Here is a 20550-nt window from a genome sequence, read left to right as displayed (position 1 = left end):
TGGGATCTTTGCTAATCACATTAGCCTACGTTAGCTCAACCGTCCCGCAGGGGGTACACTGATCCCGTAAGTTTGTTATTACAGACCGATCTGGCATTTCCCCATCTGGAAACAACACAACTGCAATGGTTTTCTCTCATTTATGTCCAAGATAGCTAACTACAAAGCTAACTAGCTAGCTAACTTTAGCTGCCTCTCTAGTCTAGATCCAGTTCGCCAGCAGAGCAGCACTCGCCAAAAAGACAGGGGTCACTTTTGCTTTTGGAACTTTCTAATCATCACTAAAGTCGTTTAGCATGCGATCACACTAGCTACATATATTTAGCTAAAAATACTATTGATGAAATGGATTGCTTTCTTTGTAGCTAGCTATCTGACTTGGTTGTAGGCTACAGTAGGCTAGTACAGTAACGTTACAGTAGCTAGCTAAGTTACACCTTTACTGAATGACAACAATGCAGCCTGAAAACTTCTGTCTAGCTAGTTGGGCTTAGAAATTGATAAATTAACATATGGAGAGATCACAAATTCATGCACCTGTGGCGGTGTCAATTGTTTAGCTATTTCCCTGCTTTAAAGAGTGAAAATACTCATGCCTTCATCCATAACAGCAGATCTCCCATTAAAAAGTTGTCTTCAAATGGGACAACCAGGTAATTACAGCTAAAATGTTCTGTGCACTCTCACTGGATAGAAGTGTGTGCTTCAATGGCAGATTTTCAACAACAAAAAAATAGACAAAGATAGTATCAGAAATTCTAAGTCAGACGAGACACATCTGGTGTCATTCATTTACAGATGTTACTTAGAGTGAGAATGATTTCCATATATTTTATTGAGCATGGTGTGCTATTGTTTTTAAACACACAGCAAACAAAAAGCTGCGGGTGCCGTATGTATCTTTATAAGTTTTGCATACTTCATGTTAATATTCCATTATCCTAGGTCCTCCATTCCCGAACGAGAAGCCACCTGACGCTAGCAGGAAAGACCAGAGATCTGACTTCGAATTGAGTAAAATGAAGATCATTCAAGTGGATATTTAGATTTAGAGTGACTGACATGAATTGGAGCAGGAACAGACTTAGTCTGCTCTCAGATGGAACAACAGATACGTAATGCATTTGTCAACAACAGTTGTGCCAATTAATGCAAATCACAAGGGTTGAGAGGTGTGTACACACTTGCAATGTAACCTACATATGTTGTTAAACTCATTTTTTTTTATTATGTTTTTTTTACCCCCAATTTCATGGTATCCAATTGGTAGTTACAGTCTTGTCTCATCACTGCAACTCCCGTACGGACTCGGGAGAGGCAAAGGTCAAGAACCATGCGTCCTCCGTAAGAAAGGACCCAACCAAGCCACACTGCCTCTTGACACAATGCCCGCTTAACCCATAAACGCCAATGTGTTGGAGGAAACACCGTACACCCGGCGCCCGGCCCACCACTGGAGTCGCTAGAGCAAGGACATCCCTGCCGGCAAAACACTCCCTTAACCCGGACGATGCTGGGCCAATTGTGCACCGCCCCGGTCTGCTGCGACAGAGCCTGGACTCGAACCAGGATCTCTAGTGACCACTGTGCCACTCGGGAGGCCCCATCTGTTGTTAAACTCGAGTGATGAATAAGACCTAGAGCTTTTGTAAATTCACATGATTCACATGATTAACACATGACGTCATTCCAGATCTGAATGTTTGATATCCTTTCTACTGTACACTGTTGATAGCAGTTGATGCCAAAGCTAACCTTTGAGAGTACACAGTGGCTAATCTTTGTCCTACTACAAGGACTCGGTCAGCTTGACAAACTTTTGTGTCATATGAACACACACACATGGGTTGCCATGGCGAGTACACTGAGCAGTCAGGAAAAGCTCATATTGTGCATTAAGTGACTGAATGCAACAAAAAAGAAACAGCACAGTGACATGATCACACAGTTCACTCTACGCCTCTCAATTACACGCTCACTCACTCGCATAGTTTAGCTTTATGATTATTCTCATTTAAGGTAATTGGGCCTCAATTACAGGAGAGGAATGACATGCATGACCTGGTTCTCCTCTACTGAGACCGATCCAGGCCCAGCAGCGCAGGCCCAGCTCTAACAGTGGTCCTCCCTACAGGTTGGCTTGTTCCCCTCCCCTTTGGCACCAGCTCCTGACACGACAAAAGAGGATTGCTCTGAAGAGTTCCTGCTGGATACAGGTAATTCAAATGATAATTCAAATGATTCTAACACACACATACTTGATTTAGGTTAGTGTATAGTAAAGGCTTTGTCATTAAAATAATATTGTGCCTCTCTTTCAGATCTGCCAAGCACACCTCTGCCACTGCCCTTGAAAGCTTCTCCACTGGGCCCATTAAGAGATGAGGTTGCCTTTTCATCTTAGACCACGGCCCATGGACAGAGGCCATTAGAACTGCCAGTGATGTTCTACTGGTCAAGCACCACGGGCAGGAAGTGACCCTGAAGTGGGTGGATCTGCTTTGCTCTTAACACCAGCCCAGAGAATCTCCAGAGACGCACAGCTGTGACATTATGTTACTGCAGAGAGTACCGTAATGCCACATCCCCTTCCACCTGCACTTACACAGCAGAAAACCTCACCAATTCAAGGATACCATTTGAGGATTTTGCTGCGGCTGCCTTCTTTCAATGGGAGCTGGAGGCCTCGATGCAGAGGAAGGAGTGAGGAATGGGCGAACTGAGAAAAGCAGCATCCCTCCGGCCGTCTGTACAGGTTCTACCACCAGCCGCTGAAACAAGGCCCCAACAGCCCTCACACACATACCGGCTTTCCTTGAGTGGGAGGAAAATATCTACTGCCTAGCCAAAGTGTTTTCCCTGTACCTTGCCTTGTGTGAGACTAAAAGATAGAGATGGATGGTGAAGAAGGGGGGGGGGGGGGGGGTGACTCTACAGACACACACACACAGAAATAAATAGGAGCTGAAAATCTATTTCCATTAATGGAAGTGGTTTGGACTCGTTTGATGGTTTGGACTCGTTTGTATTTATTTCACAGGTACTGTCCATTCTTTCACATTACTGTACATACATTGCTGGATATCACTGTATATATTATTGTCCATTACTATTTGGTGTAAATGCTGCACAAGGCCAACCTTTTATTCTAATCGCGGTGAATATGTCTTGTATTATAAACTAATTGCTATAGTTAGTGTGTGTAAGGGCGTTCGTCTGTAGGAGGAAGAGAAGCGGACCAAAGCGCAGCGTGGTGGTTATTCATGTTTTAATAAATCACTACACATGAACAAACTAACAAAAACAAGAAATGTGAAACCGCAAAACAGTCCTATCCTGTGACACCAAACACAGTGACAGGAACAATCACCCACAAACACACAGTGAAACCCAGGCTACCTAAGTATGATTCTCAATCAGAGACAACTAATGATACCTGCCTCTGATTGAGAACCATACTAGGCCGAAAACATAGAAATGCCCCAAAACATAGAAAAACAAACATAGACTGCCCACCCAACTCACGCCCTGACCATACTAAATAAATACAAAACAACAGAAATAGAGGTCAGAACGTGACAGTGTGTGAATAAGTTTGTTGTATTAAGGGTTGTGCTCCAACACTATCATAACTATGGCTTTGATTTCATTCAAATCAACCTCAAAGTAATCTTCTTTATGAGCTGCTTTAGAGTTGTCTTTATGAGTAAGATACATGCCTTTCCATTGTGCTCTAACACTCATACATTTGCCTTTGATTTCATTCTATTAAACCTCAACGTAAAGCAATCTTCTCTTGTTTTTTTTAGTTGTCTTTATTTGCATTAAAGGGAAAGGAAAGGGGTTTACCTAGTCAATTGTACAACTGAATGCATTCGACGGAAATGGAAAATGGAAATGGAAAAGTCCTCCAAATACAAAATATCCTCCAGTGATGTCAAAACGTCCTCCAAATACAAAATATCCTCTAGTGATGTCAAAACGTCCTCTAGCGATGTCAAAACGTCCTCCAGTGATGTCAAAACGTCCTCCAGTGATGTCAAAACGTCCTCCAGTGATGTCAAAACGTCCTCCAGTGATGTCAAAACGTCCTCCAAATACAAAATATCCTCTAGTGATGTCAAAACGTCCTCCAGTGATGTCAAAACGTCCTCCAGTGATGTCAAAACGTCCTCCAAATACAAAATATCCTCTAGTGATGTCAAAACGTCCTCCAAATACAAAATATCCTCTAGTGATGTCAAAACGTCCTCCAGCGATGTCAAAACGTCCTCCAGTGATGTCAAAACGTCCTCCAAATACAAAATATCCTCCAGTGATGTCAAAACGTCCTCCAGCGATATCCCAACTATAAACAGAGTAAAGTGCACGCACTAAAGTGTAAAAAATTGATTTTTAACAAAAAAGTGTTTTTTAGATAACTTGTTTGGCATTCAAGGTGTTGGTCTGATGGGAATCTGTGACTTCATCTTGCTTGAAAAACGGTAAAACTAGTTAATCACAATGGGTCCCTTCCTCTCCTGTAAAACTAGTTCATCACAGTGGGTCCCTTCCTCTCCTGTAAAACTAGTTCATCACAGTGGGTCCCTTCCTCTCCTGTAAAACTAGTTCATCACAGTGGGTCCCTTCCTCTCCTGTAAAACTAGTTCATCACAGTGGGTCCCTTCCTCTCCTGTAAAACTAGTTCATCACAGTGGGTCCCTTCCTCTCCTGTAAAACTAGTTCATCACAGTGGGTCCCTTCCTCTCCTGTAAAACTAGTTCATCACAGTGGGTCCCTTCCTCTCCTGTAAAACTAGTTCATCACAGTGGGTCCCTTCCTCTCCTGTAAAACTAGTTCATCACAGTGGGTCCCTTCCTCTCCTGTAAAACTAGTTCATCACAATGGGTCCCTTCCTCTCCTGTAAAACTAGTTCATCACAATGGGTCCCTTCCTCTCCTGTAAAACTAGTTCATCACAATGGGTCCCTTCCTCTCCTGTAAAACTAGTTTATCACAGTGGGTCCCTTCCTCTCCTGTAAAACTAGTTAATCACAATGGGTCCCTTCCTCTCCAGTAAAACTAGTTCATCACAATGGGTCCCTTCCTCTCCTGTAAAACTAGTTTATCACAGTGGGTCCCTTCCTCTCCTGTAAAACTAGTTAATCACAATGGGTCCCTTCCTCTCCTGTAAAACTAGTTCATCACAGTGGGTCCCTTCCTCTCCTGTAAAACAAGTTTATCACAGTGGGTCCCTTCCTCTCCTGTAAAACTAGTTCATCACAGTGGGTCCCTTCCTCTCCTGTAAAACTAGTTCATCACAGTGGGTCCCTTCCTCTCCTGTAAAACTAGTTCATCACAGTGGGTCCCTTCCTCTCCTGTAAAACTAGTTCATCACAGTGGGTCCCTTCCTCTCCTGTAAAACTAGTTCATCACAATGGGTCCCTTCCTCTCCTGTAAAACTAGTTCATCACAGTGGGTCCCTTCCTCTCCTGTAAAACTAGTTCATCACAATGGGTCCCTTCCTCTCCTGTAAAACTAGTTTATCACAGTGGGTCCCTTCCTCTCCTGTAAAACTAGTTCATCACAGTGGGTCCCTTCCTCTCCTGTAAAACTAGTTCATCACAATGGGTCCCTTCCTGTCCTGTAGAAATTGTTAATCACAGTCGGTCCCCTCCTCTCCTGTAAAACTAGTTAATCATAGTGGGTCCCCTCCTCTCCTGTAAAACTAGTTAATCATAGTGGGTCCCCTCCTCTCCTGTAAAACTAGTTAATCATAGTGGGTCCCCTCCTCTCCTGTAAAACTAGTCAATCACAGTGGGTCCCATCCTCTGCTGTAAAAGTAGTTAATAAGAGTTGGTCCCTTCCTCTCCTGTAAAACACATTTTGTCTGAGGGAATAAACATTATTATAATAAAGATTGGCAGACAAAAAACCTTTATTAAAACTAGTAATTATTGTTGTCATTATTATTGTTATTGTTGTCATTGTCATTATTGTTTTAAGTACAGTTCTAAGGGAATAAACTCTTATGTTTATCAAATTGATTGTATTTGTCACATGCGCCAAATTCCACAGGTGTAGACCTTACCGTGAGATACTTACTTACAAGCCCTTAACCAACAATGCAGTTTATTTGAATAAACAGAGTAAACTTTGTTATCATATGATTCATGTTTTAAGTACAGTGTAAAAAGTATTGTAAATAATCATGTGTCCCTCGGTGGGATCGAACCATGTCTCGAAAAACTCTAAATCATGCCACGGGCTTTACACAACTGGCCCTTTGCCACGCACGGGTTGGTTTTTATGCATAGGAAATATGCTGGCTAGATGCGTGGCTATAATGTATCTGAATGATTAGAATGTATTTGAGACGTGAATGTGCCTCTCATAGATCTGCACCTGCGGTATTTCCAGCTCGAGATAATACTTTTTGTACGAGACACTGTTCATGATTCTGATCGCATAATCGGATACATTTTTATGAAGGTACACATTATTTTAAAATGCCATAATACATCAAGTAACATCCATCCATCCATTCCAATAATAACACAGCCATGGCCACCTGTACCTGTTTCTTATCAGCACATCATTTGTCTTATCAGTTCAATATGTCTATCCTACCATAGCATGTTTTGCCCCAGAACAACCAGCCTGGTTTCATAGACTAGACGTAACATAGTAAATGTATATCCGAGATACTCAAAATAGTATGATATGTTTTGTTGGTTATGATAGCATAAGAGAGAAGGTTACTTGAGTCAAAAGTAGGGTGGGTGGGTAAGTGTATAACACCAACATCAAGCAAACCAAAGGTTGTATGTTTGAATCATGGGCAACTTTGCAACTACTTACTACTTTACAACTACTTAGCATGTTAGCTAATCCTGCCCCTAGCCTTAACCCTTTAACCTAACTCCTAACCTTAACCCTAACCAGTGCTTAATTTGCCGGAGCAGGATCCAGCAGTGTTTGCAATGTAAGCATTCAAATAAAAGCAATCAGAGTTCATTCGAGTTGCTTTCCCATTAATTCTCCTGTCCCCTAAAAAAAACGCAGATTTTCAGCCCGCCGCATGATATTCAAAGAATGAATGTGTTTGGGCCTGCCCGGGCTTATGATTTGCTCAACATTATCGCCTATGTTTGAGACCAACGCATGGCCATTGCTGTGGTGAGAGAGAGAGAAGCACTCCTGTATCTCTCTCAGAACTAGACAGATTCCCTCTCTATGTGGTGAGAGAGAGAGAAGCACTCCTGTATCTCTCTCAGAACTAGACAGATTCCCTCTCTATGTGGTGAGAGAGAGAGAAGCACTCCTGTATCTCTCTCAGAACTAGACAGATTCCCTCTCTATGATCTACGCTCCCTCTCTCTTCTAGACATGAGCCTGCAACTGTCATCTCTCCAGCATTGCACTTGATCATTTATTTCCTGATAGAATCATAGCTGTGGGAAGGGTTCTGGAGGTGCAGCAGCACCCCCGATTCATTTAAATACATTTGCCAAAGTTATAGAATTACTGCTCTCAGGTCAGAAATAAATACAATTATTCAGAATACTAAACCAGGAGTAGGCCTGAAATTTAACCACAGATGACCAATAGCTTCTTTAAAAAAAAATAGCGTAGCTCTGTATTGTGTTGATGTAGCCCAACCACAAGGCATGTAGAACATGTGGCAAATCTGTCAATGAACAGCATGCAGCCAGAACAAATCTTTCACAATATTTAAAATACAATCGCGGGAAATCAGACGGGAAGGTAAATGTCTGCTACTTAAAAGAGAAGACTCTAATATGACCGTTGACTACCAAAATATTTGATCAACTTCCCGATAGGTCTATTGAGCAAACATTGTTCGCCAGCGAGTGAGCTGCGCATCATTGAGTGAGTCAGTGAAAGCTTTTTCATTTGTTCCATCTGCCTGGAAACATTTACCAAAACAGTGGTAATTTTACTGTGGCAACACAACCTCTGTAGAAAGTGTGCCAATGATATCTTTAAGGTAAAGTAGGCCTGCAATTTTATTGGAGCATTGGAAAGTATTTTAGAGAAGACTAGTATGTGATAGAACTATAAATTAAACTGTGTCTACGCATTATCCATATGCTATTACAGTTTATTCCAACTGCTTACACACGTTTACAAAACTGTCTCCTTTTTTCAAAACTCTACACACAATTCCCAAAACTGCACACACAAAATGCAAAATGCCTCACATCTCCTTCACAATGTAACACTGCATTGAAAATGCCATAAACACATGTCAGAATGAAGCATTTGCATCAAATGGCAAACACTGCTTTCATAATAGTACATTTCTGGATATACCATGTAAACACTGTTGTTCTAAATCTAAAGCTCTTTGGTCTTTCATAGGCTTATATCTACATTTCAATACAATGTTCTACAGTGAAAGTAATCTGCTGAGAGGGGTAACAAGTACACTGTAAACACCAATGCAATGTAGAAACAGAAAATATATATTAGGCCAAACATTACTGTTGTATATAGTAGCATACAACAAAACCATAAACATATGTAAACCAAAAGTATATTCTTTAGAATACAGTAAAGAACACAATTGTGTGTGTGGGGTCCCGGGGGGGCAGTCCAGGAATTGGTAGGGGGGGGGGGGGGGGCAGTCACCAGTGCTAAGCTACACTTCATCTCTTCTCCGGCCTGGGTCTGGCCACAATACTTCGTCCACATCACAAGATACGTTTTCTCTTGCCAAACATCGAGGGAAGTATCTCCTAGCATGGCGTATCCAACCTTGGTCAGAGGCAACCTCTATGTCCCCACATGCGTCCTCCACTGCCTGGAGAAGCGGCATGTGGGCATAGGGTTGGTGATCATACACTTTCCAGCGCCAGGCTGAGAATAATTCCTCTATGGGATTTAGAAAAGGTGAATATGGGGGTAGGTACAAAACTACAAATTGTGGATGGGTGGCAAACCAGTTTTGGACCAGAACAGCTCGGTGAAAACTAACATTGTCCCATAAAACCACAAATCTAGCAGGCTCCTGATCTGGATCAGGGACAAGCATTGTGTAAATTGTATCCAGAAAAGTGAGCATATGGCCGGTGTTGTACGGACCCAGTGTGGCATTGTGATGGAGGACCCCGTTTTGAGTGATGGCAGCAAACATAGTTATATTACCCCCACGCTGTCCAGGGACATTGGTAATTGCCCTCTGTCCTATTACATATCTTCCGCGGCGCCTGGTTTTGGTGAGGTTGAAGCCAACCTCATCCACATAAATAAATTCATGTCGAATTACATGGGCATCCAGCTCCAATACTCTCTGTAACAGACAAAAGGATATACAGATGAGTAAATATGGTATGTCTGAAGTACTGGAAGTAGTGTTGCATACATACCTCTACAAAGTCATGTCGCATATTCTTGACTAAAGTTGTTTCATCGTCACTCTGTGCTGTTGGAGGATGCGTTGTGTGGTCGACAGGCTTACAGCATTGATGTTGTTAAATATGGTGTCATTTGTCAAGATATGCTCTCTTATCTCTCGAATCCTAATTGCATTGTTGGCCAAAACCATATTTATAATTGCAGTTTTTTGTACATCTGTAAACAAGCGTCCTCGTCCTCCATGATGTCTTTGCCTTTCCACTCTGTACAGAATTCAAACACAGAGGCCAACAATACCTGTTCTGATTTCTGAAGGTTCGAATTATGGACGCCACTGTAAATCGACTCAAGTTGGAGCCTGGTCAAATCATGGTCAAACCGTGGTTGATCACATGATCAACAAGTGTTGCCCGAATCTCATCAGAGATGGCTCTCCTTCCTTCTCTTCTTTGCCCTCGTCCTCTTCTTCCTATTCCTCTCCCTCCTACTCCTCTTGCTCTCTGTCCATTGTTGGCATCCATTGTTCAAAACAGGTCATCTGACCTTTGACCTATTTATAGGCCTATACTACAGTAAATCAGTGATTGGTTAGTGATCAGTTAAGCTATTAGTGTTTGCACATGTGAGGAGTGTGTGTGTGACTTGGTGAATAAGTGTAGCATTTTGACTGGTTGTGTTTGGAAAAGGAAAGAAAGTCACTTCCTGTTTGATTTTTGTGTTTTAGGTAGAGAATTGTGTGTAGTGTTTTTAAAAAAAGTGTTTTATGCAATTGACAACTGAATCAAAGGATGAGAAATAGCTTATGGTTTTGTATATTTGGTGTGTAGTTTTGCACTTTGAGTGAGAGGTTTCAAAAATCGTGTGACATGAAAAGATTTTGTGCGTAAGCAGTTGGAAAAAACTGTATTTGTTTGTCTATATCTATAACAACTAGTTTGACTGTATTTTGGGGATGTTGTTTTTGCTTTTGTTTGGTTCTTGTCTCGGCACTGAGGCTACAGGTGTAAGATCTTAATTTGACTACATTTGGTCTACATTGTATTATGCCTCTGTCTGTTCTATCCTGTCTAGGCCTCCAACCCATTCCTCCCAACCAGAGTGGGGTCATTGACCTCCGGTGGCCGTTTACGGTGCCCGTCCTGCAGGCACGAGGTGGTGCTGGACCGCCACGGGTTCTACAGGCTCCAGAGGAACCGGCTGGTGGAGAACATCATCGACATGTTCAAACAGGAGTCCACCAGGTGAGAGAGTCATACACTGTAGGAGTCCAAAGGAAAAATAATACTTCCGGTATCTGAACTTTGCTTTCCAACCAAGGTGCATGAACAGATGAGAAAACTGAGGGGAAACTATTTGCTCCATGTTCTCGCTAGCTTGTTACAGGTACGGTACAGTTCTTATTACAGTAATCATTTAAAAACGTAATTATTAAAGAAAGTAACCACCATCTCAGATAGACACCACCACCACCATCATCACTACCATAAGTGGTCCAATTTGCAGGATCCTACTATACCAGACTGAAAGCACAGACATCCAGTTACTCAATTTTGTGACTTTCGGCCAAAATCCATTTCTATGTGTAATTCCCTTAGCTTTCCTTATTCCATTACCAGGCTTTAAACTACTTCCAATATGTCTCTGAATTTCCTACGAGAAGACAGAACAGTGATTTCTAAAAGGTGTTCAGTTAGGCCATTGAACAGGGAATTCTAAAAGTAGGTCAGTTTAGGGCATTGAACAGTGAGAACCTCATAATGATAGCAATGTGACATTTTCTCTTCCGATAGAAATATTAAAAACTCATACAACCTACATGCAAAACGTGTTGAAACTGTTCTCAGGGAAAAAGTCCTGGTGCCACTCATACTGAATGTTTTCTTCAATATTTACTAATTTTCTCACCTTGTGTACCAGACCTCCAGGCTGCCTTATAAAGACACATGGTGGCTGGTGAACGTGACTAGTAGTAGTTTCTAAACTAGAGTTGATAAACAGATAATGAGATATGGGTGATGTTTTTAACCGGGCAGCTGGTAGCCTAGCGGTTAAGAGCGTTGGATCAGTAACCGAAAGGTTGCTGGTTTGAATCCCCGAGCTGGCTAGGTGAAAAATCTGTCAATGTGCCCTTGAGCAAGGCACTTAACCATAATTGCTCTGTAGTGTCTGCTAAATTACTCAAATGTAGATGGCTCCCTCCAGAAGAAAAAGCTGTGACTAGAGCTAAATACAGTCAAGGAAGTATGTAGTTCACAAACATTGCATTTACATGAAGGATTACTTTTTATATTTAACTCGGGTTAAAATAAGTGTTAGGGTTTTTATAGTGAGAGGGTCGTCTTATCACTGCTTTGCGGTGGGGGTTTGGAGCTATAAGAATGCATGAGATGAAGCAGGGTAGGGTAGGTTACTTTCTAAATGTAATCCGTTAGTTACTAGTTAACCTGTCTGAATTCTTTATCAGTAACAGAACTTCTGGATTACCCACATTTAGTTATGTCATCTCATTACTTTCCATTAGAAGAAGACAAAAAGGATCCATCAAATCAAATCAAATCAAATTTTATTTGTCACATACACATGGTTAGCAGATGTTAATGCGAGTGTAGAGAAATGCTTGTGCTTCTAGTTCCGACAATGCAGTAATAACAAGTAATCTAACTAACAATTCCAAAACTACTGTCTTGTACACAGTGTAAGGGGATAAAGAATATGTACATAAGGATATATGAATGAGTGATGGTACAGAGCAGCATAGGCAAGATACAGTAGATGGTATCGAGTACAGTATGTACAAATGAGATGAGTATGTAAACAAAGTGGCATAGTTTAAAGTGGCTAGTGATACATGTATTACATAAGGAAACAGTCGATGATATCAAACACATTTGGTGTGTCATCACAGTGGTCTCTGACTTGTGGTCAGACTCCCTCAGACTCCCTCAGACTCAGACTCCCTCAGGTGGAACAAACTTAAACTTGCGCCTTAAACCGAATGGTGTCATAATGTGTGTGTGTGTGTGTGTGTGTGTGTGTGTGTGAGTGTGTGTGTGTGTGTGTGTGTGTGTGTGTGTGTGTGTGTGTGTGTGTGTGTGTGTGTGTGTGTGTGTATGTGTGTGTATTTAGAGAAAGTGTGACTAATACCTTATTGTGTATTTTTCCTGCAAACATCCTTCTGAATTGAAATGTAATCCAATAAGTAATCATCTAGTTTTCCAAAATAATCTGTAATCGCATTACAATATTTTTTGCTGGTAACGTAACTGATTACAGTTACAGTTTTTTGTAATCAGATTACATGTAACTGATTACATGCTTTTAAGAATAGGAGCCCAGGGGCAATGTAATCTAGCTCTCTACTGTCCTGTATCCAACATCACGCTTAATGCTTCAGGCTTTATTTCTGAGACACAACTCTCTTCTGCTTGACACAGAGAGAGAGGGAGAGAGAAAGAGAGAGAGAGAGAGAGAGAGAGATGGATGGAATGGAGGGGAAAGGTGCTCTGTGTGTTTGAGGACACTCACTAGCTCGAAAGAGAGAACATAAGAGAGAAGAAGAGGGATACTTTCTGTGTGTTTTTGAGTGCTTGCTAGTCAGAAAGAGAGCGCGTGTGTATACTGTAGAAAGAAGTGGAGTAGGGACCCTCTAGGGCAACAGAAAAAGGGAGAGAGAGGAGTAGAAGAGGGTCATGTTGTGTGTCTCCTGTGTTGTGTTGGGAGATGGAGGCATTGTGTCTGTCACTCAGCACTGGTGCCCATATGAACCCATAGCCCCGCAGTGAGTCAGAGGGGTGATTCGGTTGGCAAAAGGGGTTCCGGTACAAGTCAGTCACACAATGATATACTTCCAACTGACTTGGTGTGTGTGTGTGGTTTGTGGTGTGTGTGTGTGGTGTGTATTTGGAGGAAGTGTGACTAATGCTTTGAGGCCTGTACGACACACACAACACTCCATTTAGATACTGTCTGTACAGATGCCCATGGCTCAGGATGTGATGTTACCTATGATCACCTTCTGACTGCATGGTGGGGTGTTCAGTTACCATGGGCAGGCAGCCTGAATCTAACCTCAACTGATCAGGAGAGGAAGCCACTATACTATTACAGTAAGATGCACCCCTAGTGTTGGGAGTCTCAGCATGTCACCTTCCCCCTCCAGCAGCCCTAGGCCAGCGGCCCCAGAGAGGACGGAGGAGCAGGCCATGTGCCAAGAGCACGAGGAGAAGGAGATCAACATCCACTGTGTGACCCACAGCGTGCCCACCTGCTCCATGAGCAAGGTGTTTGGAGCCCACCAGGACTGTGAGGTGGCGCCGCTCAAAAGCATGTACCAGACACAGAAGGTGAGGACTGGCTGATATAGGAAAACATCTTCTTCAAGACATGTATAGTACAGTAGGTCAACTGGGAAAGTTGCCTCCTGTATATAAGTCAGTGCATTGCAACTCACTCAGTGACTGATGTGTCTTGGCTTCTCGTTCCTGTGGTTGTGTGTGTGTGTGTGTGTGTGTGTGTGTGTGTGTGTGTGTGTGTGTGTGTGTGTGTGTGTGTGTGTGTGTGTGTGTGTGTGTGTGTGTGTGTGTGTGTGTGTGTGTGTGTGTGTGTGTGTGTGTGTGTGTGTGTGTGGTTGTGCATGCTGGTGGGTGTGCTGCGGCGCCCACAGACGGAGTTGACTGACGGGATAGCGATGATGGTGGGGAACAACGACAGGATCCAGGGCATCATCAGTCAGTTAAAGGAGACTGGCCAGACAATAGAGGTGACTGGCCCAGTGTGGCAGCACCTGTCTTTCTGTCTCTGTCTGTCTGTGTGTCTCTCACACAGCCAGACAACTGAAACCAGGATGTTACTGTAATCAGCACCCCCCCCCCCCCCACCCCATTCCCCACATACACCTAGAAAAATGACTAGGTGTTCTACTGCCTGTGTTGTACTGCCTCACACGAATAAAAACATAGGTTTCCAGAGATTCCTTCTCCCTCACACATACCAAGAAACACACAGACATGTTACTGCCTTCCCACTCGCTCACACTGAGAAACCAGGAGGAGAACTGATGGGGAGAGAGTGGACACTCCTGATGTTTTTTATCCATCAAACACATTTGGTGTGTCATCACAGTGGTCTCTGACTTGTGGGCAGACTCCCTCAGACTCCCTCAGACTCAGACTCCCTCAGACTCCCTCAGACTCAGACTCCCTCAGACTCCCTCAGACTCAGACTCCCTCAGACTCAGACTCCCTCAGACTCCCTCAGACTCCCTCAGACTCCCTCAGACTCCCTCAGACTCAGACTCCCTCAGACTCCCTCAGGTGGAACAAACTAAACTTGCACCTTAAACCGAATGGTGTCATAATGTGTGTGTGTGGTGTGTGTCTGTGTCTGTGTCTGTGTGTGTGTGTGTGTGTGTGTGTGTGTGTGTGTGTGTGTGTGTGTGTGTGCGTGCGTGCGTGCGTGCGTGCGTGCGTGTGTGTGTGTGTGTGTGTGTATTTAGAGAAAGTGTGACTAATGCCTTATTGTGTATTTTTCCTGCAAACATCCTTCTGAATTGAAATGTAATCCAATAAGTAATCATCTAGTTTTCCAAAATAATCTGTAATCGCATTACAATATTTTTTGCTGGTAGCGTAACTGATTACAGTTACAGTTTTTTGTAATCAGATTACATGTAACTGATTACATGCTTTTAAGAATAGGAGCCCAGGGGCAATGTAATCTAGCTCTCTACTGTCCTGTATCCAACATCACGCTTAATGCTTCAGGCTTTATTTCTGAGACACAACTCTCTTCCGCTTGACACAGAGAGAGAGGGAGAGAGAAAGAGAGAGAGAGAGAGAGAGAGATGGATGGAATGGAGGGGAAAGGTGCTCTGTGTGTTTGAGGACACTCACTAGCTCAAAAGAGAGAACAAAAGAGACAAGAAGAGGGATACTTTCTGTGTGTTTTTGAGTGCTTGCTAGTCAGAAAGAGAGCGCGTGTGTATACTGTAGAAAGAAGTGGAGTAGGGACCCTCTAGGGCAACAGAAAAAGGGAGAGAGAGGAGTAGAAGAGGGTCATGTTGTGTGTCTCCTGTGTTGTGTTGGGAGATGGAGGCATTGTGTCTGTCACTCAGCACTGGTGCCCATATGAACCCATAGCCCCGCAATGAGTCAGAGGGGTGATTCGGTTGGCAAAAGGGGTTCCGGTACAAGTCAGTCACACAATGATATACTTCCAACTGACTTGGTGTGTGTGTGTGGTTTGTGGTGTGTGTGTGTGGTGTGTATTTGGAGGAAGTGTGACTAATGCTTTGAGGCCTGTACAACACACACAACACTCCATTTAGATACTGTCTGTACAGATGCCCATGGCTCAGGATGTGATGTTACCTATGATCACCTTCTGACTGCATGGTGGGGTGTTCAGTTACCATGGGCAGGCAGCCTGAATCTAACCTCAACTGATCAAGAGAGGAAGCCACTATACTATTACAGTAAGATGCACCCCTAGTGTTGGGAGTCTCAGCATGTCTCCTTCCCCCTCCAGCAGCCCTAGGCCAGCGGCCCCAGAGAGGACGGAGGTGCAGGCCATGTGCCAAGAGCACGAGGAGAAGGAGATCAACATCCACTGTGTGACCCACAGCGTGCCCACCTGCTCCATGTGCAAGGTGTTTGGAGCCCACCAGGACTGTGAGGCGGCGCCGCTCAAAAGCATGTACAAGACACAGAAGGTGAGGACTGGCTGATATAGGAAAACATCTTCTTCAAGACATGTATAGTACAGTAGGTCAACTGGGAAAGTTGCCTCCTGTGTATAAGTCAGTGCATTACAACTCACTCAGTGACTGATGTGTCTTGGCTTCTCGTTCCTGTGGTTGTGTGTGTGTGTGTGTGTGTGTGTGTGTGTGTGTGTGTATGCTGGTGGGTGTGCTGCGGCGGCCACAGACGGAGTTGACTGACGGGATAGCGATGATGGTGGGGAACAACGACAGGATCCAGGGCATCATCAGTCAGTTAAAGGAGACTGGCCAGACAATAGAGGTGACTGGCCCAGTGTGGCAGCACCTGTCTTTCTGTCTCTGTCTGTCTGTGTGTCTCTCACACAGCCAGACAACTGAAACCAGGATGTTACTGTAATCAGCCCCCCCCCCCCCCCCCCCCACCCCATTCTCTACATACACCTAGAAAAATGACTAGGTGTTCTACTGCCTGTGTTGCACTGCCTCACACGAATAAAAACATAGGTTTCCAGAGATTCCTTCTCCCTCACACATACCAAGAAACACACAGAAATGTTACTGCCTTCCCACTCGCTCACACTGAGAAACCAGGAGGAGAACTGATGGGGAGAGAGTGGACACCCCTGATGTGCACACGCACAACACACACACACACAGACACACACGCACACACACACATACACAACACACACACACACACACACACACAGACACACAGACACACACGCACACACACACACACACACACACACACACACACACACACACACACACACACACACACACACACACACACACACACACACACACACACACACACACACTGGAGTTGATGAGCTAGCTAGTAGCTGTACTGGGGAGAAAACTGGAGCGGCTCCAGTCCCCTCTGTGTCACTCGTGGTGGTGTTACCCAGGATTGCCATGTAGAGCTGGGTCGTGTTCAGACCTGGGTCGTGTCCACTATTCAAGGAACGGGAGAAAACACTTATGTGTGTCCGTCTGTCTGTCTGGGTGTGTGTGTGGTTGCCTGTGTACTGGAGAACGGCAGGAGGCAGAAGTCCCAGGTGTGTGAGAAGTTGGACCATCTGTAAACCATCTTGGAGGAGAGGAAGAGGGACTTAAATTTGAAGTTGGCGTCCGAGCAGGAAGAGAAGCACATAGATTGGTTTAACCAAGTGTAACAGTATAACTTTATTCCGTCCCCTCGCCCATACCCGGGCGCGAACCAGGGACCTTCTGCACACATCAACAGTCACCCTCGAAGCATCGTTACCCATCGCGCCACAAAAGCCGCGGCCCTTGCAGAGCAAGGGGAACTACTACTTCAAGGTCTCAGAGCAAGTGACGTCACTGATTGAAACGCTATTTAGCGCCCACGCTAACTAAGCTAGCCGTTTCACATCCGTTACACTCACCCCCCTTTTGACCTTCCTCCTTTTTCCGCAGCAACCAGTAATCCGGGTCACGGCACCAATGTAACAGTATAACTTTATTCCGTCCCCTCGCCCATACCCGGGCGCGAACCAGGGACCTTCTGCACACATCAACAGTCACCCTCGAAGCATCGTTACCCATCGCGCCACAAAAGCCGCGGCCCTTGCAGAGCAAGGGGAACTACTACTTCAAGGTCTCAGAGCAAGTGACGTCACTGATTGAAACGCTATTTAGCGCCCACGCTAACTAAGCTAGCCGTTTCACATCCGTTACACAAGAAGTACAAAGAGCACCAGGAGCGGAGCTGTAGGACCGTAGAGACAGGCATACAGACCATGGAGTAACCAGAGATGGCCGCCTTCTTACAGGTGACTGCCACAAACACACTTCCTCAACATTCAGGCTTGAATCCTGATTCAGGTTTCACACTGCAAAAGACCTCCTTAAAAAGGGAGTACATTTGCTGCCTAACAGTAATTCTTGATCATACAAAGTATGTGTTTCATGTACCACATTATTTACAGATTTATGGAGACCACACAGAATAAGGGAAGCCTGACTCTCCGTGTGTGTGTGTCAGGATTGGGGAGGCGTCGAGCACCTCCCACCTGGATAAGGTGGAGCTTGGATATGAGGTGATGGATGACTACACTGTTAACTCCTGGAGAGAGGGCAGGGCTCTGCGTAACATCGACTTCATCTCAGGTAGAAAGAGTTGGCAGTGAAGCGTCTTCTTGGGCGATATAGACACAAATCCATATCGTGATAAATTGGCTGAATTTATGTGATAACGATAAATAGAACCATAAGTTTATAACATTAATGTACACCAGAGTTTTATTTATTTATTATCCTTTAAACTACTATTACTAGTTTGATAGTTGTAGTGTCACGATCGCCGTATGAAGCGAACCAAAGCGCAGCATGAATGCATTCTTTTATTGAACGACGAAAAAACACGACGTAAACTGAACAAGCTTACAAAACAACAAACGACCGTGACCGCTAATGAAACATAGTGCTAACACGCAACTAGACATAGACAATCACCCACAATGACAAAACAGGCTACCTAAATATGGTTCCCAATCAGAGACAATGACTAACACCTGCCACTGATTGAGAACCATATCAGGCCAAACACAGAAACAGACAAACTAGACATACAACATAGAATGCCCACTCAGATCACACCCTGACCAAACAAAACATAGAAACATACAAAGCAAACTATGGTCAGGGCGTGACATGTAGCCATCAATTGTCCCAATAAATATCCCCCATATTAGCAAACATTTCATTTCAAACTTCACATTTCTTTAGTATAGGCTACTTATCATAATGAACGATATCAGCAACGTGCCTGCGATAAGTGATCTGTATGATCGGTGTGGATAATTTCTGGTTTATCGTCCCAGCTCTAGGTCTTCTTGAGTATCCCTGCACACAGAGGCTTTGTCATTGAGTCTCTCTATGTCTGCCCCTGCACACAGATGCTCTGTCACTGTGTCTCTCTATGTTAATCAGTGATGTATTGTTGTCTCTACCTTCTTTCCCTTTGTGCTGTGTCCAATAATGTTTATACCATGTTTTGTGCTGCTACCATGTTATTGCTACCATGCTGTGTTGTCATGTGTTGCTGCCTTGCTACTGTATGTTGTTGTCTTAGGTCTCTCTTTATGTAGTGTTGTGTTGTCTCTCTTGTCGTCATGTCGTCGTGTTTTGTCTTATATATTTTTTTCCTTTCTTTCTTTTTTTTAAATCCCAGGACCCGTCCCCGCAGGAGGCGTTTTGCCTTTTGGTAGGCCGTCATTGTAAATAAGAATTTGTTCTTAACTGACTTGTCTGGTTAAATAAAGGTCAAATAAAAATAAATAAAAGTCTACCCCTGCACACAGAGGCTATGTCATCGTCAACATCTCAGGTCCTAGAGGGATGAGGGGGTGCACCTCAATTGTCAACATCTCAGGTTCTAGAGGGATGGGGGGGTACATCTCAATTGTCAACATCTCAGGTCCTAGAGGGATTGGGGGGTGCATCTCAATTGTCAACATCTCAGGTCCTAGAGGGATGGGGGGGGGGGGGGCATCTCAATTGTCAACATCTCAGGTCCTAGAGGGGTGGGGGGGTACATCTCAATTACAAACATCTCAGGTCCTAAAGGGATGGGGGGGGCGCATCTCAATTGTCTTGTGTGATTTCCTTTCCTTGTTTTCTGTGTGTCATCTTTATTGATCTGAAAACAGGCTAGGTAAAAGCAACATTAAGCTTTCCATAGATGCTGTTGTTTTTCTTCATTCAACCCTCACTTCCATATCCCTCTGTCTGTAGATGACGAAGATGAGTATGAGGAGGTAGATGGTGGAGAAGCCTCTAGATGCTGATCAAATGTCAATTTTGAGTTTTTGCCCTAATGCAGGGTTCCCCAACTGGCCGAAAAAGACTGTAAAAAAACACCAGCAAATCAGCTCCATGTGATTTTAATTTGGGAAGTCTGTTCCAAAGTATTCCTACGCATAGTAGAGAGATATATGGTCATATACAAATGTAAACAAGGTTTTATGTTTTTGTCAAGTATTGTATCTGTTTGGGCTTCTTGGGATCAATTTGCAATCTACAAATTATTTGTAATTAAGTTCCAGCCCCCTGACCATCCGCTCAATAACAAATTGTCCCACGGCTGAATCTAGTTGATTATCCCTGCCCTAATGGTTAAGGTTAGGAGTGGGAGAGGGAGAGGGAAAGCTGATCCGTGATCAGTGCCTATTGCCAACGACCTGGAGCATACCTGCACAGGTGATAGACTGATCATTCTGGCACAAAACTCTCCTGGGACTTCCTCCCAAGTCTATGGTTGGATGCAGCTGGACATGGACATGTTTTTTGCCCAATAGGAGTGCATTTCAGGACTTGGAGTCAGGAAGTTCACTATGGGAAAACTTTTTTGCCTGATTAAATTCATGTCTGAGTCTACCTATTTAAATAAAAAAGGAATGTACTACCAGTGTTTTTGTTTTGTTTTTCAAAAGGAGATGTGGC

The 20550-nt window shown here is 43.8% G+C and overlaps 1 long non-coding RNA gene and 1 pseudogene across 1 annotated transcript; both read left to right on the top strand.

Moving 5' to 3' along the window:
* The first annotated feature begins 945 nt into the window (after nucleotides 1-945).
* Nucleotides 946-3014, top strand: LOC110535326 (uncharacterized). The gene is made up of 2 exons (XR_002475241.3): nucleotides 946-2216; nucleotides 2322-3014. It is a non-coding gene; the product is annotated as an uncharacterized LOC110535326 (long non-coding RNA).
* An 877-nt stretch (nucleotides 3015-3891) lies between these two features.
* LOC110536555 (tripartite motif-containing protein 54-like) lies at nucleotides 3892-19895 on the top strand (annotated as a pseudogene).
* Nucleotides 19896-20550: the final 655 nt, after the last annotated feature.

Source organism: Oncorhynchus mykiss, chromosome 11, assembly GCF_057628025.1.
Source record: "Oncorhynchus mykiss isolate SJ-2025 chromosome 11, ASM5762802v1, whole genome shotgun sequence".
Taxonomy (NCBI): domain Eukaryota; kingdom Metazoa; phylum Chordata; class Actinopteri; order Salmoniformes; family Salmonidae; genus Oncorhynchus; species Oncorhynchus mykiss.
This window is presented reverse-complemented; position numbering and strand designations above follow the sequence as displayed.